Source organism: Grampus griseus, assembly GCF_964374135.1.
Source record: "Grampus griseus genome assembly, chromosome: 4".
NCBI lineage: Eukaryota > Metazoa > Chordata > Mammalia > Artiodactyla > Delphinidae > Grampus > Grampus griseus.
The window spans coordinates 137348596-137372176 of record NC_138997.1 but is presented as its reverse complement, the minus strand read 5'-3'; the positions used below and the strand labels follow the sequence as shown (position 1 = coordinate 137372176).

General features: G+C 36.9%; 1 pseudogene across 1 annotated transcript; it reads right to left on the bottom strand.

Annotated features, from left to right (window-relative positions):
- Positions 1–2873: 2873 nt before the first annotated feature.
- Positions 2874–17700, bottom strand: LOC309821797 (trifunctional enzyme subunit beta, mitochondrial-like; annotated as a pseudogene). Its single transcript has 2 exons — positions 17580–17700; positions 2874–4249 (listed from the first exon to the last, which is right to left on the bottom strand). The product of its transcript is annotated as a trifunctional enzyme subunit beta, mitochondrial-like (transcript).
- Between the last annotated feature and the right edge of the window lie 5881 nt (positions 17701–23581).

Genomic DNA, 23581 nt, shown 5'->3' with positions numbered 1-23581 from the left:
ATTCTTTTTGTACCTTGTTGCGTTCAACTTGCTAACATTTTGTTGAGGATTTTTGCATCTATGCTCATGAGAGATTTTTGCCTATAGTTTTCTTTTCTTGTAATGTCTTTGTTTGATTTTAGTATTAGGGTGAAGCTGGCCACATAGAATGAGTTAGGAAGCATTTCCTCTGCTTCCATCCTCTGATAAACCTTGTAAATAACTGGTACAATTTATTCCTTAGAGATTTGGTATAATTCACCAGTGAGCCAACTTGGGCCTGGTGCTTCCTGTTTTGGAAGGTTATTAATTGTCGATTCAATTTATTTAATAAGTATAGGGCTATTTAGATTGTCTATATCTCTTTTGTGTGATTTTTGGCAAATTATGTCTTTAAAGGATCTGACCCATTTAATCTAGGTTATCAAATGTGTGGGCATGGAATTGTTTATAGTATTCCTTCATTATCCTTTTAATGTCCATAGAGTCTGTAGTGATGCTACTTCTTTCATTTCTGATATTAGTAATTTGCGACTTGTCTTTTTTTCTCAACTAGGCTAAAGATTTATCAATTTATCTTATCTTTTCAAAGAAACAGCTTTTGGTTTTGTTGATCTAATCTATTTAGTTCTTGTTTTAAATTCCATTGATTTCTGCTCTAATTCTTACTATTTCTTTTCTTCTGCTTACTTTGGATTTTGTTTTCTATTCTCCTTTTAGGTTCTTCCTATGGAAACTTAGATTACTGATTTTAAATCTTTCTTCTTTTATAGTATATGCATTTGATGCTATAAAATCCCTCTAAGTACTGCTTTTGCTGCATCTCACAATTTTTCATAAGTTGTTTTTTAATTTTAATTTAGGAAAAAGTGATTTAAAATTTTTCTCCAGATCTCTTCTTAGACTCATGTGTTATTAAGAAGTGTGTTGGGGGCTTCCCTGGTGGCGCAGTGGTTGAGAGTCCACCTGCCAATGCAGGGGACACGGGTTCGTGCCCCGGTCCAGGAAGATCCCACATGCCGCGGAGTGGCTAGGTCCGTGAGCCATGGCCGCTGAGCCTGTGCGTCCGGAGCCTGTGCTCTGCAACGGGAGAGGCCACAACAGTGAGAGGCCCATGTACCGCAAAAAAAAAAAAAAGAAGAAGAAGAAGTGTGTTGTTCGATCTCCACATATTTTGGGATTTTCCAATTATCTTTCTATTATTGACTTCCAGTTAAATTTCATTGTTATCTGAGAATAGACGTTATATGATTTCTCTTCTTTTAAAATTTTAAGATGTGTTTAGACCAGGAATATGGTTCATATTGGGGAATGTTCCGTGTGAGTTCAAAAAGAATGTGTATGCTGCTGTTGTTGGAAGATTTAGTCTATAAATGTCAATTATATTCAGTTGATTGATGGTGATGTTTTGTTCAACTATGTCCTTACTGCTATTCTGCCTGCTCAATCTGTCCATTTCTGATAGAGGGATTTGAAGTCTTCAACCATGATAGTGGATTCATCTATTTCTCCTTGTAGTTCCATCAGTTTTTGCCTCTCATAATTTGATGCTCTGTTGTTAGACATATACATATTAAGGATTGTAATGTCTTCTTGGAAAATTAACCCCTTTATCATTACATAATGCCCTTCTTTATCCTTAATAATTTTCTTTCTTTGAAATCTACTCCATTTGAAATTAATGTGGCTACTTCTGCTTTCTTTGATTGGTATTACTATGATATATTTTTCTCCAGCCATTTACTTCAAATCTATATGTGTCTTTATATTTAAAATGAGTTTCTTGTAGACATCAGATAATTGGGTCTTATTTTGTGGTTCACTCTGACAATCTTTTTTCTTTTAATTGGTGTATTTGGACCATTGATGTTCACAGTGATCATTGATATATTGGGACTCATATCTACCATCTTTATTACTGCTTTCTATTTAATGCTCTCCTTTGTTCCTATTTTTGCCTCTCACTTTTTGTATGCCTTTGGTGATTTCAAATGAGCATTTTATATGATTCCATTTTTCCTCCTTTCTTAGCATATAGGTTATACTTCTACTTTTTACCATTTTTATGGTTGCCATAAATGTGGCAATAGGCATTTACATATATAATTTAAGTCCCTTTTTGAATGACAGTATACCACTTCATGGGTAGTGTGAGTACCTAATAATAACACAATAATCCTAATTATTTCTTTTCATTCTTTGTATCATTGCTGTCATTCTTTTCACTTATATATAAGCATACATAAGCATATATATATTTGAAATATATATATAAGCATACATAATCAAATATATTGTTGGTATTATTTTTTGAACAAATATCTGTTAGGTCAACTAAGAATTTAAAAAAAGTTTTTATTATATTTTCACTTATTCCTTTTATGTTCTTCCTTTCTTTATGTAGATCTGAATTTCTGATCTTTATTATTTTCCTTGTCTTTAAAGAACTTTTTTCCCCCAATACTTCTCCAGTTTAAGAGAACTGGAGTTTGTTAACTCCAGTTAACAAATATGGTATTTATATATCTCAATATTTACTGTAAGTTTTAAGTGATGTTTAAATTCTGAATTATCTTTCCATAAAGATAGAGGCACATTGGTTTGTATTTTATAGGAAAACATTTATCTTTAGGTCACAAACATGAATGAGTATTTTTTGCCAATATTACAAAGATGATTCCAAACCCTAGCTAATCTCTTTCTCAAATTGCAACCCCTTGTTTAATCTTTAATGAAAATAGAGACCAAAATCAATTGCTTAAACATATCACTGTGTGAGATTATGGTGACTAAGAAGTCCCTGAAAGAGCAGTAAACCATGATTTTTGGAAAGCTCGGAACACTAGCAAGGTTTAATTGCAAAGGTTTAACAGAAGGCCACAAATTGTGTTTTCCTAAGAGAAGTAGTAACTATATATGTCATTCAGTAATGTACTGAAATGGCCTTGTCTAGTGTGAGTGTTGCGCAGAAACTCCAAGTCACTTTTTCCTGGTCTGTTATCTATCATAGCATGGCCCTTCACTCCACCTGCATAGACAGCCACTAAGCCATACTGGCCTGCTTCCTTCCATAATTTTTTGACAGCTAATGGCTTCATACAGGTGTCCCAAGGACAGTGACTCACCCCAGTTGTTAAACTTCTTCAAAGGAGGCAACCCAACTTTTTTTTAATCCGTGTAGTTTTGTACAAACTAATCAGAATCTATAGCTTTACCATTAGCTAAAATCTGACCTGAGAAAACGTCATGAAATTCCAAAGCATCAATACCATTCATTGTTAATCCTGCCTTTTCTAGCACTTTTAGAGTAGCATATGTTGGTTCGAGTAAAAGTTGATCTTTCGAATCCTGAGACAAATGCACAAAATCCCTCAAATATGCCTTCGGGTTATAACCCAAGGCCAGAGCCTTTTCCTCAGCACTGCAGATGCGCCATCAGTCAGGAAAGAAGAATTTGCAGCTGTCACTGTGCCATAGGGCTTGATGAATGCAGGTTTTATTTTGGCCATCTGCTTCAAGAAGGACAAATGCCACTATCTTTGGTAACTGTATCTTCTTCTGGTACTTTGAAGATGTACAACATCAGAAGGGAGTCCTTCATCCTGTGCCTTCTTAGCCAGACTGTGCAAGTGCAGTGCATACTCACCCTGTTCCAGTTGAGAAACAGCAAGGCAGAGGCAAGTCAGTCTTCAGAGTGATACATGGTCGTGCTCAGATGATAGGAAATTCAATCTGAATTTAGATATTAAAGATAGTCACTGACCTAGAGTCTTAGACTTATTGAGATCAAGCATGTGTTTCCTCAAATTACAAATAGGGACATAGGACATTAACTCTACACCACCTGCCATGACCACATCATACTGGCCAGAAGTAATCAAGCCAACACCTGTGGTCCTGGTTTGGTTAGCAAAAATGCAAGCCATGGTGACAGCGTATACAGGAGATGTATCAGAGAGGTCATCTCCAAGGGCAGCCTCTCTAGCCGCATTGCTTGTTTTCACTTCCTGTATAACTATGCCAAAGATGATATAATCAGCAACTTCCTTTGGGACACTGGTCTGATGCAACAAATCTGAAAGTACTCCTCTAGCCAAATTACATGTCATCAAGTCTTTATATGAAGTGCCTGGCAGCAGAATGGAGTGTGAACATTATCTACCACCACCACATTCCTTTTATAGGGTTTGGCCAAGGTCTTCTTTGATTTGGTCTGGGCAGCTGGGGCAGCTGGTGGCTAGTAGGAACAGCTCAGAGGACTCAAGAAAATCTGAGGGCCCATTTTGCTAAACTTAGAAGATTTTTTTCAAGTGTAAGTCAAGATGGAAGTCATCCTGAAATGGTCCCACCTTAGTTCTCATATGCTTGGGCTCCTGTTGTGGGCGGGGCTTGGCCCTAAGTTTCAGAGGTCAGAGGGACTTAGAAGTGGATCCAGCCTAGAAAGAACCATCGTGCAGGTCATCAGGCTCCAGAGGCCTAGCTGTCTGCCAGTCACCTGACTAGACAACCAGGCACATGACCTCTCCTTGATGGGCCTTCTTCCTTTCAATGGAAGAATTCTTTCTGCCCCTTTAGCCAAAGTGAAGGGCAGTGTTAAGGGACCTGCAGGAAGTTAGCATGGGGGTGGGGTGAGATTAGTCAGGAAGTATCTTGGGGGCTTGGCTAGCACCAGGCTGCAGAAAGTAAAGTCCTCTGCTCCCCTACCCCAACTTTAAGCACTTTCTACTCTTCACCTCAGAATGGTGGCCTCCCTGGTGACTGACGGCTTCACTGTCTCCAGGATGCTCTGTGCTCAGGTGAGTCTGGCTAGGATGTTCCCGAGCCCAGGCAGAACTCTCCTGCAGGGGCTGGGGCAGCCTCTGAGCCTCATCTCCTCTGCCAAAACACTTTTAGAAACATCATTTGCAAGACATGTCTCCTGGCAACAAATTCCCTCAAGTTTTATTTATTTGAGAAAGTCTATTTCTCCTTCACTTTTTTTTTTTCTCTCCTTCACTTTTGAAGGATAATTTCACAGGTTACAGACTTCTAGGTTGGTGGGGTTTTTTTTCTCTCAACAATTTTTTGTTTGTTTGTTTTATTTTTGTTTTTGTTTTGCATTTAAAACTGGCCTTTTAATTCACTGGGTATTAAGAGTCAGGCAGAAATGAAACAGTGGTACAAATCATTGGTACAAACCAATGGTACAAATCAAAGCAATGGTACAACAATGGTATAAATCTTCTCTAAGTCTTCAAATTCCTCGTGCTCAGCTTTTGTTGTTGCTGTTGTTACAAAAATAAGAGGAATTGCAAAATTAACTTCCGCTTTAATATTTCCAATGCCATATTTACCCTCTTGGAGGTTCGTGCTCTCTATCAGATAGAAGTAAAATGTCTTTTCCACCCTTCCAAAGCAGAAATGAATTTTATAGTTTTGTATAGAGACTCAAAATATTGCCTTTTCCCACCCCATCCTTGCTCTTTTTCTTCTCCCTGACTTGAGATGACAAAGGAATGCGTATCTCAGAAGCAGAAGTTTGCCCCTCCCTGTGGCTAGTCCTTAACACCTCCTCCCCAGCCTCTCCTTCTTCCATCAAATGTGTGAGTCCGCCAACCCCTTCCCCTGGTGCCTGGGGTGGAAGTGAGAGAAAGGGCAGGGAGAAGAGGACAGAAGGTGACGAAGAGGGTTAGAAATAGTTTTACCCCAGCTACCATCAGTGGGACTAAAGATCCGAGAATTTACATGATATATGTAGAAATCTCTCAACGTTTTAAGTATTTCACTCTGCTTTCTTCTTGCTTGCATGGTTTCTGAGGAGAAGTTGAAGGCAGTTTTTATCTTTGTTCCTCTGTGGGTAAGATGGGTTTTTTACCCCCCGCTTGCTTCTTTCAGGATTTTTTTCTTTCCCTTTAGTTTTCTGTAGTTTGAAAAAGATATGCCTAGCTTAAGGGCTTTTTTGCCATTTATCCTGCTTGGTTTTCTCTGATATTCCTGGATCTGTGGTTTGGTGTCTGACATTAATTTGGGGAAATTCTCAGTCATTATTGTTTTTTTCTGTTCCTTTCTCTCTTTCTTAGGGTTTTAGTTAACTAGTTTCCCCAGAGGGCAGGCCTTCTTGAAAACAGAGTGCTCTGGAGTATTTAAAAATGGTTCCTTTTCCCCTGCCCCTGCCAGAAGCCCAAGGGGATTTTTCTCTAAATATTTGCTCTGAGAACCTGGTTGAGTTCCTTGTAGTAAATTTTATGATGCTGGGGGTGGGCCCATCTGTGGCCAGGTTACCATTTTTTAGCTCTTTTAACTCTTTTTTTTTTTTTTTTGTGGTACGCGGGCCTCTCACTGCTGTGGCCTCTCCCGTTGCGGAGCACAGGCTCTGGACGCACGGGCTCAGCGGGCATGGCTCACGGGCCCAGCCGCTCCGTGGTGTGGTATGCAGGGTCTTCCCGGACCGGAACACAAACCCGTGTCCCCTGCATTGGCAGGCGGACCCTCAACCACTGCGCCACCAGGAAAGCCCTCCTTTTGCTTTTTAATGCTTATGTTAATTTTTAATTCACATTGAAAGCTTCGCATGTTGATTTCTATCAATTATTATTTGATGGTATATTTTCATTTATATCCAATTTTGAAAGCCCCTTTCTGTCTGAAGACCAGATACCTGCATGTTATAATTTATATTTCCTGTTGTTTAATTTAGCATTTGTTTCTTTAATTTTTAAAATTTTAATTTTTAAAATTTATTTTTTATTTTTAAAAAATTAATTTTTATTGGGGTATAGTTGCTTTACAATGTTGTGTTAGTTCCTACTGTACAGCAAAGTGGATAAAGTATATGTGTGCATATATCCCCTCTTTTTTGGATTTCCTTCCCATTTAGGTCACCACAGAACACTGAGTAGAGCTCCCTGAGCTATACACTGGGTTCTCATTAGTTAACTACTGTATACATAGTATCAATACTATATATATGTCAATCCCAATCTCTCAATTCGTCCCACTCCCCCACCTTTACCCCTTGGTATCCATACATTTTGTTCTCTACGTCTGTGTCTCTATTTCTGTATTTCAGATAAGATCATCAATACCATTTTTCTAGATTCCACATATATGCATTAATATGTGATATTTGTTTTTCTCTTTCGGACTTGCTTCACTCTGTATGACAGTCTCTAGGTCCATCTATGTCTCTACAGTTGACCCAATTTTGTTCCTTTTAATGGCTGAGTAATATTCCATTGTATATATGTACCACATCTTCTTTATCCATTCCTCTGTTGATGGACATTTAGGTTGCTTCCATGTTCTAGCTATTGTAAAGAGTGCTGCAATGAACACTGGGTTGCATGTGTCTTTTTGAATTATGGTTTTCTCAGGGTATATGCCCAGTAGTGGGATTTCTGGGTCATATGGTAATTGTATTTTTCGTTTTTTAAGGAACCTCCATACTGTTCTCTATAGTGGCTGTACCAATTTACATTCCCACCAACAGTGCAAGAGGGTTCCCTTTTCTCCACACCCTCTGCAGCATTTATTGTTTGTAGATTTTTTTAATGACGGCCATTCTGACTGGTGTGAGGTGATATCTCATTGTAGTTTTGATTTGCATTTCTCTAATAATTAGTGATGTTGAGCATCTTTTCATGTGTTTGTTATCCATCTGTATGTCTTCTTTGAAGAAATATCTATTTAGGTCTTCCACCCAGTTTTTGATTGGGTTGTTTGTTTTTTTGGTATTGAACTGCATGAGTTGTTTGTGTATTTTGGAGATTAATCCTTTGTCAGTTGCTTCATTTGCAAATATTTTCTCCCATTCTGAGGGATGTCTTTTCATCTTGTTTATGGTTTCCTTTGCTGTGCAAAAGCTTTTAAGTTGAATTAGATTCCATTTGTTCATTTTTATTACTCTCGGAGGTGGGTCAAAAAAGATCCTGCTGTGATTTATGTCAAAGAGTGTTCTGCCTGTGTTTTCCTCTAAAAGTTTTATAGTTTCTGGCCTTACATTCAGGTCTTTAATCCATTTTGAGTTTATTTTTGTGTATGGTGTTAGGGTGTGTTCTAATTTCATTCTTTTACATGTAGCTCTCCAGTTTTCCCAGCACCACTTATTGAAGAGGCTGTCTTTTCTCCATTGTATATTCTTACCTCATTTTAAATTTTTGCTCCTTTAATATATTTGAAATGTACCCTGGTGTATGATGTAGGGTAGAGCTCAAAATTTGAATAATCTGCATACTTTCTGAAAGTTCATTTTTCTGTTTATTTTTTTTCTGATAGTTTAAAGGCCTCCTTTGTTAATTTCTATTTATAAATATGTTTACTTGACTTTTATATCAAATTAATATTTTTAAATTACTGTATAAATCTCCATTGAAGAGATGTCATCAAGCTCAGTAAAATTTATGTAAAAATTTTCCAGCTTTTTTGTTTTTCAAAGTTATCTATATTTTAAAATCCAGAATGGAATCTTAAATTTCCATTTATTTTAATATGCTATATTATTTTCCACTTATTTTGATACAAAATGTTATTTTTCTTTATTTACAAGTATTTCCATTAATTATGTGAAGTCATTTTTTGTTATTCATCCATGTTTTCCTGTAATAAAGTCAATCCCATTTTTAAAAATACATGATGGGATTTAATTTATTATTTTATTAAGAGTTCTGCCTCACATAGGGGTAGGGTAGTGGAAGATACAAACTATTGGGTGTAAGAGAGGCTGAAGGATGTACTGTACAACACAGGGAATATAGCCAATATTTTGTAATAACTGTAAATAGAAAGTAACTTATAAAAATTGTATAAAAATCTAAAAAGTAATTAAAAAAAGAGTTATGCCTCAATATTGATAAATTTGCTTAGGCTATAGATTTCATATTGTTATTTTTTACAGGTTTGTTAGCAATTGTGAACATAACATGGGAAGCTTTTCATCTTTTCTAAGTTGTGCTTCTGTAACAGCAGTCAAATGTTTCTTCAGACGTTAAAGTATTATGCTGTTAAAATTGGCTGTAATCGTCACTTTTAATTATAGTAATATTTCTGAAAACTTTCTCTAATTTTATTTTTATTGTTTTAGTTATTTTTGAGTTTTCCTTGAGACAATATAAATTGTTGATATATATTTTATATAAAACAATCTACTCCTTTCATCATTTGTTACTGTAGAATTACACGTACAATTTATTTATAGTTAAATATATGGTTCTACACAGTGTCTGCAGGCACAACACATCCACACCTAGTAATACTACTCCAACCCTTATAAAAGGTGATGAGGAAGGCAGCCAGCTTTGAGTGGAGCCTCAAGCAGGAAAGTGTTGTTTTCCTAGAGATCTGTGTATTTTACTGACCATTTCAAGCAAACAGATCTTGATTTTTAAAATGAATTCTACAGTTCATATCTTAATTTTTATTAACGCTGCTCTCATTTTTTATTACTTTCTTTTGTCCCACTATCATTAAGTTCATTAATTAGTTTTCTAGGTTATTGATTTTAATACTCAGTTTTTTCATTTTTATATAGTAATACAAAATTTGCTGTTAATATTCCTCTGCTTACAAAGTATGTTATATGCCATATATTTTGAAACATGGTGTTCATATTAATATTTTCAAAATAATCCTCTTCTTCTTTGACCTGAGTGTTTCAAAAAAGTGTTTTTGTGTTTTGTTGATTTAAATATCCAAACAAAATTCTTCCTAAATTGATCTATAGATTTAGTGTGATCTCAAATAAAACTAGGAGCATTTTATTTTAGTAGGAAGCAGCTGATTTTACAATGCTCGGTGTTCCAATGGTAGCTTCTAAGATGTGTGAGCTCAGATAAAAGCAGATACAAACATAGGTTTAGACTTACAAGAGAAGTATTGGAGAGAAGTGCTTTTAAAGATTAAAGAGGAACAAGCAATTGAGGCTGGAGAGAGTCTTTAGTCTGTGATGCAGTTCTGACATTTGTGAAGGAGAGTGAGGTAATTAAAATTGGCGAAGAAGAAGCTCAGATTGTAACATAGTTTTATGAACATTTTGGCCAAAATAAGGGAGTCCTCAAGCCAAAGTCACAGTCACCTATTGGAAGAATTCCACATCTTGCAGGAATGGGCCTGCATTGTTCCCATTGCCATGCTCAGTCACCACTCACTGGAATGAGGCCAGGGGAAGTGAGGCCTCTGTGAGAAAGTGATTATAACTCCCAAAAGGTGGCTGCTGGGGCTTTTCACAGGCACTACAACACAAGCCTTTTGTTGCACAGATCTACTTCTCTATGTAGATTTATGCAGTAGCTCCCTAGTTTCTATGACCTCTCTTCTTGAAAAGAAACATAGAAGAGCGAGTCTAATGGAACAAACTATAGCCTCTTTCACTGCATTTGATCTCTGGGTCACGACTGGTATTTATCCTATTTCTCCTAAACTATCTTTCCAAAATTCTCATCCTCATCACTTTGGTAGATCTTGGTAGATTTCCTGGTGCTGGGACCCAAACATTCATTTCTGATGTGTTTGGGCTCATGTTAATGATGCCCTTTTAAAACCAAGGTTGTTATCTTTGTCCATTTACGGTTATAATGGGTACAAGAAGTACTAGAGTGGATCACCTGGGTTCCTTGCATGTTTCCTCCTGCCATCATTGTGCTAAGGCAGTCATGATGGTGATTTCTCTTTTAATTTTTGGTCCTTGGACACAAAGAGCTCAAAGAGATCTTGGCAATATTCTGTTGTAAGCGTGTGTTCTTTTTGGGGGCTAAGACCTTCAATCTTTGGAGGTCCACAGTTGTGGGAACACGGAAGCACAAAATTCCTCAATGGGTAATTGGGAATGATGGCTAGCAGGGTCTCCTCTGCTTCTACCCCCTGGTTTCCTAACCCATGCATCAATGTCTTTTAAGATAACGCACCATATAAATGTCACCCCAAAATTCATATGTTGAATCCCTGTCACCCAGTACTCCAGAATGTGACTGTATTTGGATATGGATTTAAAGAGATAACAAGGTAAAATTAGATTATAAGGTGGGCCCTAACCTAATATGACTGTTATCTTTATAAGAAGAGGAGATTAAGACACAGAGATTAAGTACACAAAGGAAAGACCATGTGAGAATACAGTGAGAAGGTAGCCATCTGCAGGTCAAGGAGAGAGGTCTCAAAAGAAACCAAACCAGCTGACATCTTGAACTTAGACTTTTAGCTTCCCAAACTGTGGAACAATAAATTTCTGTTGCTTAAGCCATTCAGTCTGTGGTGTTTTGTTATGGCAGCCCTAGCAAATAATACAAATGGTGATACTAATCTCTGTCGTTATCCTTGTTCATGCCATATTTTATATGATTTATTATTTTGACTAGGGAGGGCTGTTTCAGTGGTTTCTATTTGGTTTTCCATAGAGAGATAGCTCTTAATCCACACATCAGGGAACCAATCTGAGGTTTAAGCAAATTGCCAAGTATATCAATTTCAACTATATATTCAGTGACTGGAGAAATAACTCTTGGGTGGATCCATGGACCCATGGTTCCAATATGAGCAAAGATTCCATTTGTTACTTTATCCCATAAGCTCCCACTTTACCAGTGGGCCTGGTATGATGTTTTGGAGCTCTAGGTATCAATGTCAACTCAGAACCTATGCACAATAATCTGAAATGTCTCAGTATTATGCTTTCTCTTGAGTATAGTCACCTGAGTAAAAGATCATAGATTACTTTGAGGAAAGGACTAGTCGTTAGAGTTTATATTTGCCACATTACTATGGGTGACTGCCTCCCAGAGACACATACTTCTCTTTAGTTCATGGTTTCTGGATCTAAAATTTGAGAACTTAATGAGGAACCATAGCTTTTTATTGAGATGGCTTCCCTTAGTCTACTGCTCCTACATTCTTTCCTCTTTCTGGTTATACATGCTTAGTAGATTCTTGTTGGCTGTATGCTTGTTGCTCCTAGGGACTTCATCTGTGCTCTATCAACCATTTCCACAACTCCCTGTGGGCAAGTTTGCTTGTCTTTATCATGATTGTGGCCTGCTGGTTTCTAGTGTTAAAACTTTTACTACCCAGGCTTCTATTACTTTGATGACCTTGTCATTCTTATGAATATTAACAATTCCATCTCTGAATTCCTGTCTTCCCGTCATCTTGGTCTTCACAGGAGTTCCACCACTGAACTTCGTAGTGGTTCTGGTGAATTTTGCATTTGGGCCTCCTGTGGAACATAGTTCTCTAGTGGTTTATCTGGACTTACATAGCATTTTCCCTCCAGCATTCCCACTTCCTTCAGCCTCTTTATTCTTTCAATTGCACTCACTTGGGACATCTTTTTCTCTAGATTTCTAAGGGCCACTCTAATAAAGAGTTTTATCCATCCACTGATGTACTTGACAGATGTCCCCAAAAAGGTGACCTCAAATCAGTGAATTCTTGCTTAATGCAATCTTACATTTGCCCCCTCTTGATACAGCATTCTCAAACTCCAGTCCCATTGGTACTTCCCAAGTTCCTATGGGAGCATGCTAGCTAATTCTTGTAGCTCTTTTGGTGAATAATGTCTTTCCTCCAGTATGAGGCCCAGCATGTCCTGTGCAGTGTTGTGGTGGGATTTAACACTAGCTATTGTCTTGGCAATCAGAGGAGGTGGGGAGCCTTCTTTGGAATACCTGTTAATAGGGAGATGCCTCTGCAGTAGCTACCAACACTGGATGTGCTCTAGCTTTTACTAGAGCTTACTTTTTTACTTCTAAAAGATCTGAAGGCTCAGAGGGATTATTCAGAACAGAACATCCCTACTGATTTCCCCATTTCATGTTTCAGGATCCCAGAAATTCCCAACCATGGCCTTGATATTAGCACGACATACCTGTTTGGCTGAACATTTAAATTTCATATATAAATGTCTCTGGAACTCCATGGCTCTATCAGTTCCTCGGGTCTTTCTGTCTGCTGTGTCTGCTTTCATCGCAGGAGATAAGAGGCCTCATATTTAGCTAATAACCTTTTGTTAAAGTTCCTCAACAGGCATCAATTCAGCATAAGAGTAACCAGTCAATTCCACTGTCCTTGTAGTCACAGGTACCCCGTATCTTTCAAAATGCTTCAAAAATTGCACCTGAAGGAGCATTTCCCTACATTAACAGGTTTTCTCAGGTCACCCTGGGACACGTTAACTCTAGTAATTTGCCCATCACTTTTTACTAGGGACTCTCAATGACCACATACTAGTCAGAATGGCATCTTCTTGCCTGCCTGGTGGTGAGTGAGCCAGTCCCAAATCCCTATCCTGTTGCCTGTTTTGTAGACAAATCGTGGATCTTCTGAGAAACAGAAACAAAGATGAGATTACACATGCAACGGATGTGTATTTGGAAATGACAATCAAGGACAACTATCAGGAGATCAAAGGAGGCAAAGAGAGCCTTCGGATACCGTGTAGGTTTTACATCAGTGAAGAAGAGAGAGAGGGAAGGGGGCCAGGTAGTCTGCAACAGAGCTCCAAAGCAGGTTCAGCCAGGATGAAGGGGAGTCCTTGAGCCAAAATCTCTAGTTGGAGGAGTTTCATGTCTCACAGGAACAGAACTGCATTAGGACCACCTCTCTGCACAGTCATTGATGGGGAGAAGTATTTGGAAAGGATGACCATAATATGATAGTGGTGATGAATCTGGAAAAGCAGCAAATGGGCCATCAATCAGTTATATTCTCTGTGGCGTATTCTCATGGCTTCCACAGATGCTGTCTCATGTTCAGTGGAAAATTATTTAGAGTATCCCCCATTTTCCCAGAGGCTTTAATTCTCTCCAATTAAAGACATTTTGTACAGGCTCTGCTAGGCTTTTCTCTGCATACTTCCTGCTTTCTTTTGAAAAAAAGTTTGAGGTTCCTCTTTATGGTCTTTTTAAACCTGCTAATAGGGCAAAATTCCTAGGGGCTTGGTGTAAGAAGTGGCGGCCTTTTTTGATTTTCACATTTATACAGGCATAGAGGTTTTTCTTTTTTTTTCTTTTCTTTTCTTTGATCATTTAATTCTGGTTTTGGAAAGGAAGTTAGAGAACCTGTTCATATATTTATCTTACTCAGAAGTTCCCCTGATCCCTTGTTGAATCCACCAACTTATTCACTCTATGTGTCTAACTGGACAGTGGATCTTGTCCCTGCCCAAATCCTTGTAAATGCAAATGAATGAAATCTCTGAACTGAGGAGCTAATTTGTTTTAGGTAAGGTATCTGCTTGACAGTAATAAAGTAGTTGAATAGATAGATGAACAAATATAGTCAAAATGAACATTGGTTTGCAGAAAGATAACATAAGAGCATGATTCTATTAAACCCAGTAGAGGTATCTTTTCACAGTTAAGCTTTTCTGAACGATTACTTGTGCATATGTGAGTTAATACATTAATTTAGGAGTTATCCTGTCTTTTAGAAAGTTACTATGAGCAAATTAAATTAAATTAAATTAAATTCTTATTATTCATCTTTCAAAAAGTGCATTTTATATGCCTGCATTAGAATGACCCCAAAGAAGAGCACAGAGAATAAGTCATTTTATCCTGAAGCCACTGGAATTGAAATAGTCACAAAAAGTTTGAATTTTTAAAAAAGTGTGCATGCATATTCTTGCAATGATATTTAGCTTAAATCATTTTAATATGCAGTCTGGCAAATATTTTTAAATAGAACCAAGGTTTTTTTTTGAAAATGTGTCTGTAGATCGGTGTTCTCCTCATATTTGTAATTCAGTGTGATTTCAGTGTTTGTAAGGTTTTTTTTTTTTTAATTAAGAGAGGTGAGAAATTAAATAGGAGAAATTAAATAGAAGAGATAAAACAAAACCAAAAATTTTTTAAATCAAGTTCTAATTAAATATGAATGCAGATTTTAAAAAATTTTATCATTTCCTCCAATATTTTAGAGTTGTAATAACCACAAGCTAATTTAACAGCATTTTAAAACTAATTTCTTTGCACTGAGTTTTTCCAAAGCATTAGACATAGTTTTCATGTACACACACACACACACACACACACACACACACACACACACACACACATACACGTGCACAGAATTTCTTTGGCACACAGATATTAGCAAATGGTGTAATGCTTAACTAAATGACCTAGTACCTTTCACAGTTTTATCTGGCATGAGGGAGTTGAGAATAACCTCAGTGGACTCTTGGTAGGCACTCAACTCATATTGACTACAAGTGCCAAGGAACTCTTCATAAGTAACCTAGTAGTCATCAGTGTTCCAAAGGCATACTTATTAGTAAACATATTACAGACAGAAAAGAGGAAATAGGTTTGGAATCCAGCAAACTGCTTAATTAGAAGGTGATCATGGAAGCTTCTACTCTACATGCAATTTCCACATTTTCAGGCTTTTATTTTTATGGTTTATTTGTAAACAAAATGACAATGTGCTACATCAACATACTCTGCAAGGAAAAATGTATAGCAGTGTCTGGAAGCACTTAAAGAAATAAGCTATTCATTTCCAAATATTTGACAGTAAAATTTGCTAGGCACCTTAAACTATAAAATTGTATTTAACGAGTTTGTAATTATTCTCAATGACAGAAAAAATGAAGAAACATAGATGAAAGCAAGCAATACTTTTAGAGGGACTATCCCATAATTATTCATATACTATTAGTAACTGATATAGAAATTTAAGGTATCTCATTAATTAATGAAAATGATTATTGGCCTAGAAGAAAAAAATTAACAGTCAACGTAAAACATTATGCAAGGTTGTACTTGAATTTTACCTATGCCATTTTAAAATTGGTTTTATATTTGTTAAGAACACTGTTCTGTTTGTCACTTATATCTTCCTATGTTTAGTCTCAGCTACTTCTGTGGTCAAAAAGCTCTATTATCATAGCTCCAGTTGAGAGTTCTCAATATTACAGCTTTTAAAAAATCGGAATAACTAGAAAATAGAATATCTTATAGGATAGAAATCATTTTTGGTCCTCTCTGGATAGTCTAACCTACATAATCTAATTTTTGATTTCAAGGTTTTATTACAGGGGGATTTTCCCCTGTGGACTTCCTGAAATAATCTAAATAAACAAGAAGTTCAATTTTTCAAGCATGGAAAACCAAGTTTTCTGTATATTTCTTGTATCTAACATATGCTCATAAATTCCTTAAGAACTGTTTCATTGACATTTGAACTTTAAATTGTTTCTAAATATCATTTATATTCACTAAATTTATCTGTGTATTTCAGCTTCTACAAGTACTTGTGATCATAATTCTGCTTAGCACACCCATGTGGGACAACATACATATATTAATAATTAAAACTTTAAGTTCAGGCTTTTTGTGTGTTCATATACTCATCAAAATAATCTTTCAAATATACCAATGCTTCAGTGTTTATGAACAATATAACTCTAAAATGAACAGAAAAATACTGGCGAATAAACTTCATTATCCATTTTTATCACAACTTTGCTGCCTTTATGGCTGCTATTTAGCCCTGAAATGAGGATGCTCAGTGCATTGAGCATGAAAAAAACTATTAAAATTATTCCGTGTGATATTAGAGTGCTCTTTTGTGGACCTGTGCTTCTGACTGTGCCTGAAGATTTCCAAGTTTTAGAACAGCTGCTCAGATTTTATTACTAATGTATTGGAGATGCTTAACCAGTGCGCCTCACTTTGCTATTGTACTGTCTTTCTTGTGGACTAACAAGCCATTAACATTGGGAATGGAGAGCTGTGGTCCTCTTATGAAATTATGTCCAAACTAGGTTTTCAAACAACCCTAAAAGCATCCTCTTGTTTTTAAAGAATATTAGTTTGTTTTTTTCTTCCTTCCTTTCTTCCTTCCTTCCTTTCTTCCTCTCTCCCTCCTTCCCTCCCTCCCTCCCTTTCTGTCTTTGTCTCTCTTTCTCTTTTCTTTCCTTCTTCACTCCCTCCCTTTCCTCCTCTTTCTTCTTCTTTTCTTTCTTTCTTTCTTTCTTTCTTTCTTCTTTCTTTCTTTCTTTCTTTCCTTAATATCTTACTGAAAACCTCTTTTCTAAAGAGTACAAAAACATAATACCTGCGACTTACATATAGGAGGTAATAAAAATTTAACATTTAAAAACTATGGCTCTGAATATGGTATTTTATGACTTTGAAGTGCTGCATGTTATTGAGTTGACTGCTTTAACATAGAGAGGCAAGAAACCCAATAGAGAAAGTATTTGTAATTGTGTCCTCTGTAAAAGACATTCATGAGCTTCTTTCTTAACAGGATATTTTATGAGCAAAATAAATAATTCTTCTTTACAATGCAGCAGGTTACTCATTTAACTTAGATATGAAAAGCTGATTATACAGGCTTTCCTAAGTTCAAGTACACACAGACTATTTTGTTAAGAGACTAAGTGGCCACAAAGTACGTTACACAGGGAATAAACCTCTTTAGCCATATAGCTGAGAACAAAGGATAAGTATCACCCAATGCCTAAAATATGTGTTTTCATGTTGTTCTCCCTAAGTACAATCCTTACAGTCAGCCATTGTGAACCTGCTCTCTATAGCATGCTTTAGAGACCCCCATTTTGCCTTCCACTGGCCATCACCCTTTCCAAAGTGAGTAAACTGTAGGGGCCAAGGAGACATGCTTACCTGGAACCTGTTGTTTCCCCCCTCCTTCACCATGGAACTTAGACCCTGGAATTATCTCTAGTTCCTCCATAGTCCTTTTCCCCAACACTACACAGAGCTGATTTACTGCTACTGTGCTCATCGCTAGGCCCTAATGGTGGACCTAGACTTCTGTAATTGCCTAAGGGGTTGTGGATAGAGCTTGGATGTGAGGGCTAAGATCCTTCTTTTAGTGAGGGAAGGTGCAAGGACTGGGGGGAAGAGAAGAGGACACACTGGGTGCCTACATTTGTACTCTTGACTTGGTCCTGCAAGTGTAGTCATTAGGGGTGGGCTTAATCTCCCTTACTAAGTCTATGAACGTCTTGAAAGACCAAAACAAAAAAAAAATCCTAATTATCTTCATATCCCAAAGCCTAGCATTTTTTTTTTTATTCTTTAGTAGACTTTTTCCAACCTGAAATAGCAAACTTCTCGTCCTTGGGCAAGATCTGACCTGTAGAATTTTTATGTTGGGTCAGCACAGTATTTAAATTTTATTTTGAATAAATATTTAATATTTGGGAAATTCTACACAATAATCTGGCTTCTCAGAAAAAAAAATCTGAAAGACACTAGTCCTAGCCATGTTCCCAAATACTATCTGCAAAGACCAACTTCTTCCTCACCCTCAACAGATCTTCTGTCGTTTGTCTAGTTTTTCACAGTCAGAGATTCCCATGGTTTTTCTTACAACAATTTCAATGTTGTGAGTCAACTGCCTGGATCCTTTAGGCATTTGAATATGTCACATCTGCAATAAACATGTATGAAATAAATGAGAAATTAAAACATAGAAGATACTACTATGTCAGTATTAAAATTCTATATTAAATTTTAATAATTTAATGATTATTTTTTTTATTTAAATTCATAGGCCAGTATTAAAATTCTGAGTATCTAGGAGTTGCTATTAAAACAGAACTCCCCTGTGAAGAGAAATTGATTTGTGCAAATGAACTTGCACTAACTCTGTATCTATGAAGTTTAATTCTTAAATTTTGTGAAAAATTATCCATAGTCTCATTAGTCTTAACTCCCAAATGTTAAAAGTCCCTATTTCAGCCCAGAGGCCTTAAAGATGGTGGAGGAGTGAGACGTGGCAATCACCTTCCTCCCCACAAATACATCAAAACTACATCTACATGTGGAACAACTCCTACAGAACACCTACTGAACACTGGTACAAGACCTCAGACTTCCCAAAAGGCAGGGAACAGATGCCCTCAGGAGACCTACATGCAGATGCAGGGCCCAATCCAAAGCTGAACCCGAGGAGCTGTGTGAACAAAGAAGAGAAAGGGAAATTTCGCCCAGCAGCCTCAGGAGCAGCAGATTAAATCTCCGCAATCAACTTGATGTACCCTGCATCTGTGGAATACCTGAATAGACAACAAATCATCCCAAAACTGAGGCAGTGGACTTTGGGAGCAACTATAGACTTGGGGTTTGCTTTCTGCATCTAATTTGTTTCTGGTTTTATGTTTATCTTAGTTTAGTATTTAGAGCTTATTATCATTGGTAGATTTGTTTATTGATTTCGTTGCTCTCTTCCTTTTTTATACATATATTTTTTTTTCTTTTTCCTTTTTTCTTTTCTTGTTGGTGTGTATGTGTATGCTTCTTTCTGTGATTTTGTCTGTATAGCTTTGCTTTTGTCAGTTGTCCTATGGTTCTGACTGTCCTTTTTTTTTGTTTTTGTATACTCTTTAGACCTTGGTATCATTAGTGGATTTGTTTTTAAGTTTGATTGCACTCTTCTTTCTTTCTTTTTATTACTTTTTATTTTTAATATTTTTTTCTTTTTTAATAACTATATTTTTTAATACTATATTTTATTTTATTTATTTATTTTTTCTTTCTTTCTTTCTTTCTTTTTCTCCCTTTTCTTCTGAGCCATGTGGCTGACAGGGTCCTGGTCCTCTGGCCGGGTGTCAAGCTTGAGCCTCTGAGGTGGGAGAGCTGAATTCAGGACATTGGTCCACCAGAGCCCTCCCAGCCCCATGTAATATCAAATGGCAAAAGCTGTCCCAGAGGTCTCCAACTCAATGCTAAGACCCAGCTCCACTCGACGACCAGCAATCTCCAGTGCTGGACACCCTATGCCAAACAGCTAACAAGACAGGAACACAACCCCACCCGTTATCAGAGAGGCTGCCTAAAATCATAATAAGGTAACAGACACGCCCAAACACACCACTGCCCACCAGAAAGACAAGATCCAGCCTTATCCACCAGAACACAAGCACCAGTCCCCTCTACCAGGAAGCCTACACAACACACTGAACCAACCTTAGCCACTGGGGGCAGACACCAAAAACAATGGGAACTATGAACCTGCAGCCTTCGAAACGGAGACCCCAAACACAGTAAGTTAAGCAAAATGAGAAGACAGAGAAACACACAGCAGATGAAGGAGCAAGGTAAAAACCCACCAGACCAAACAAATGAAGAGGAAAGAGGCAGTCTACCTGAATTCAGAGTAAGAATAGTGAAGATGATCCAAAATTTTGGAAATAGAATGGAGAAAATACAAGAAATGTTTAACAAGACCCTAGATGAACTAAAGTGTAAACAAACAATGACAGAACAACCCAATAAGTGAAATTAAAAATTCTCTAGAAGGAATCAGTAGCAAAATAACTGAGGCAGAAGAACGGATAAGTGACCTGGAAGATAAAGCAGTGGAAATAACTACCCCAGAGCAGAATAAAGAAAAAAGAATGAAAAGAATTAAGCACAATCTCAGAGACCTCTGGGACAACATTAAACACACCAGCATTTGAATTATAGGGGTCCCAGAAGAAGAAGAGAAAAATAAAAGGGACTGAGGAAATATTTGAAGAGATTATAGTTGAAAACTTCCCTAATATGGGAAAGGAAATAGTCAATTAAGTCCAAGAAGGGCAGAGAGTCCCATACAGGATAAATCCAAGGAGAAACGCGCCAAGACACATATTAATCAAATTATCAAAAATTAAATATAAAGAAAAAATATTAAAAGCCGCAAGGGAAAAGCAACAATTAACATACAAGGAAATCCCCGTAAGGTTAACAGCTGATCTTTCAGCAGAAACTCTGCAAGCCAGAAGGGAGTGGCAGGACATACTTAAAGTGATGAAAGGGAAGAACCTACAACCAAGATTACTCAGCAATGATCTATTTCAGATTTGACGGAGAAATTAAAACCTTTACAGACAAGCAAAAGCTAAGAGAATTCAGCACCACCAAGCCAGCTATACAACAAATGCTAAAGGAACTTCTTTAGGCAGGAAACACAAGAGAAGGAAAAGACTTACAATAGCAAACCCAAAACAATTAAGAAAATGGTAATAGGAACATACATATTGATAACTACCTTAAATGTAAATGGATTATATGCTCCCACCAAAAGACACAGACTGGCTGAATGGATACAAAAACAAGACCCGTGTATATGCTGGCTAAAAGAGACCCACTTTAGACCTATGGACACATACAGACTGAAAGTGAAGGGATGGAAAAAGATATTCCATGCAAATGGAAATCAAAAGAAAGCTGGAGTAGCAATTCTCATATAGGACAAAAAAGGCTTTAAAATAAAGACTATTACAAGAGACAAAGAAGAGCACTACATAATGATTAAGGGATCAATCCAAGGAGAAGACATAACAACTGTAAATATTAATGCACCCAACATAGGAGCACCTCAATACATAAGGCAAATGGTAAAAGCCATAGAAAGGGACATCGACAGTAACACAATCATGAGAGGGGACTTTAACACCCCAGTTTCACCAATGGACAAATCATCCAAAATGAAAATAAACAAGGAAACACAAGCTTTAAATGATACATTAAACAAGATGGACTTAATTGATATTTATAGGACATTCCATCTAAAAACAAGAGGTTACACTTTCTTCTCAAGTGCTCATGGAACATTCTCCAGGATAGATCATATCTTGGGTCTCTAATCAAGCCTTGGTAAATTTCAGAAAACTGAAATCATATCAAGTATCTTTTCCAACCACAGCACTATGAGACTAGATATTAATTACAGGAAAAAATCTGTAAAGAATACAAACACATGGAGGCTAAACAATACACTACTAAATAACCAAGATACCACGAAGAAATCAAAGAGGAAATCAACAAATACCTAGAAACAAATGAGAATGAAAACACAACAACCCAAAACCTATTGGATACAGCAAAAGAAGTTCTAAGAGTGAAGTTCATAGCAGTACAATCCTACCTCAAGGAACAAGAAAAATCTCAAATAACAACCTAACCTTACACCTAAAGCAATTAGAGAAAGAAGAACAAAAGAACCCCAAAATTAGCAGAAGGAAAGAAATCATAAAGGTCAGATCAGAAATAAATGAAAAAGAAATGAAGGAAACAATGCAAAGATGAATAAAACTAAAAGCTGGTTCTTTGAGAAGATAAACAAAATTGATAAACCATTAGCCAGACTCATCAACAAACAAAGGCAGAAGACTTAAATCAATAGAATTAGTAATGAAAAAGAAGTACCAACTGACACTGCAGAAATCCAAAGGATCATGAGCCGTTACTACAAGCAACTATATGCCAATAAAATGGACAACCTGGAAGAAATGGACAAATTCTTAGAAAAGCACAACTTCCAAGACTGAACCAGGAAGAAATAGAAAATATAAACAGATCAATCACAAGCACTCAAATTGAGACTATGATTAAAAATCTTCCAACAAATAAAAGCCCAGGACCAGATGGCTTCACAGGCAAATTCTATCAAACATTTAGAGAAGAGCTAACACCTATCCTTCTCAAACTCTTCCAAAATATAGCAGAGGGAGGAACACTCCCAAACTCATTCTACGAGGCCACCATCACCCTGATACCACCACCAGAAAAAGATATCACAAAGAAAGAAAACTACAGGCCAATATCACTGATGAACATAGATGCAAAAATCCTCAACAGAATACTAGCAAACCGAATCCAACAGCGCATTAAAAGGATCATACACCATGATCACGTGGGGTTTATCCCAGGAATGCAAGGATTCTTCAGTATACGCAAATCAATCAATGTGATAAATCATATTAACAAACTGAAGGAGAAAAACCGTATGATCATCTCAATAGATGCAGAGAAAGCTTTTGACAAAATTCAGCACCCATTTATGATAAAAACTCATCAGAGAGTAGGCATAGAGGGAACTTAGCTCAACATAATAAAGGCCATATATGACAAACCCACAGCCAACATCATTCTCAATGGTGAAATATTGAAACCATTTCCGCTAAGATCAGGAACAAGACAGGGTTGCCCACTCTCACCACTATTATTCAACATCGTTTTGGAATTTTTAGCCACAGCAATCAGAGAAGAAAAAGAACTAAAAGGAATCCAAATCAGAAAAGAAGTAAAGCTGTCACTATTTGAGGATGACATGATACTATACATAGAGGATCCTAAAGATGCTACCAGAAAACTGCTAGAGCTAATGGATGAATTTAGTAAAGTAGCAGGATACAAAATTAATGCCCAGAAATCTCTTGCATTCCTATATACTAATGATGAAAAATTTGAAAGAGAAATTAAGGAAACACTCTCATTTACCATTGCAACAAAAAGGATAAAATACCTAGGAATAAACCTCCCTAAGGAGACAAGAGACCTGTATCCAGAAAACTGTAAGATACTGATGAAAGAAATTAAAGATGATATGAAGAGATGGAGAGATATGCCCTGTTCTTGGATTGGAAGAATCAACATTGTGAAAATGACTCTACTACCCAAAGCAATCTACAGATTCAGGGCAATCCCTATCAAACTACCAATGGCATTTTTCACAGAACCAGAAAAACATTTTCACAATTTGTATGGAAACACAATAGACCCTGAATAGCCAAAGCAATCTTCAGAATGAAAAACGGAACAGGAGGATTCAGGCTCCCTGACTTCAGACTATACTACAAACCTATAGTAATCAAGACAGTATGGTACTGGCA